The 590-nt window shown below is 37.6% G+C and overlaps 1 long non-coding RNA gene across 1 annotated transcript in view; it reads right to left on the bottom strand.

Annotated features, from left to right (window-relative positions):
- Nucleotides 1–590, bottom strand: part of LOC114485943 (uncharacterized) — a 144,625-nt gene that overhangs the window by 20,682 nt on the left and 123,353 nt on the right. The window lies entirely within an intron of this gene.

Below are 590 nucleotides of genomic sequence, written 5' to 3'. Positions count from 1 at the left end.
CAAGCAAGGATCTCATTCAGATTCGATGGAGAAATCAAAAGCTTTACAGACAAGCAAAAGCTAAGAGAATTCAGCACCACCAAACCAGCTCTACAACAAATGCTAAGGAAGTTCTCTAAGTGGGAAACACAGAGAAGAAAAGGACCTACAAAAACAAACCCCCAAAAATTAAGAAACGGGTAATAGGAACATACATATCGATAATTACCTTAAATGTGAATGGATTAAATGCTCCAACCAAAAGAAACAGCCTTGCTGAATGAATACAAAAACAAGACCCATATATATGCTGTCTACAAGAGATCCACTTCAGACCTAGGGACACATTCAGACTGAAAGTGAACGAAATCGACAGTAACGCAATAATAGTGGGGGATTTTAACACCTCATTTACACCAATGGACAGATCATCCAAACAGAACTTTAAAAAGGAAACACAAGCTTTAAATGACAGAATAGACCAGATAGATTTAATTGATATTTATAGGACACTCCATCCAAAACCAGCAGATTACACTTTCTTCTCAAGTGCGCAAGGAATATTCTCCAGGATAGATCACATCTTGGGTCACAAATCAAGCCTCAGTAAA

Source organism: Physeter macrocephalus, chromosome 1, assembly GCF_002837175.3.
Source record: "Physeter macrocephalus isolate SW-GA chromosome 1, ASM283717v5, whole genome shotgun sequence".
Classification (NCBI taxonomy): domain Eukaryota; kingdom Metazoa; phylum Chordata; class Mammalia; order Artiodactyla; family Physeteridae; genus Physeter; species Physeter macrocephalus.
The sequence above is the reverse complement of the archived record's forward strand: the minus strand, read 5'-3'. Positions and strand labels throughout refer to the sequence as shown.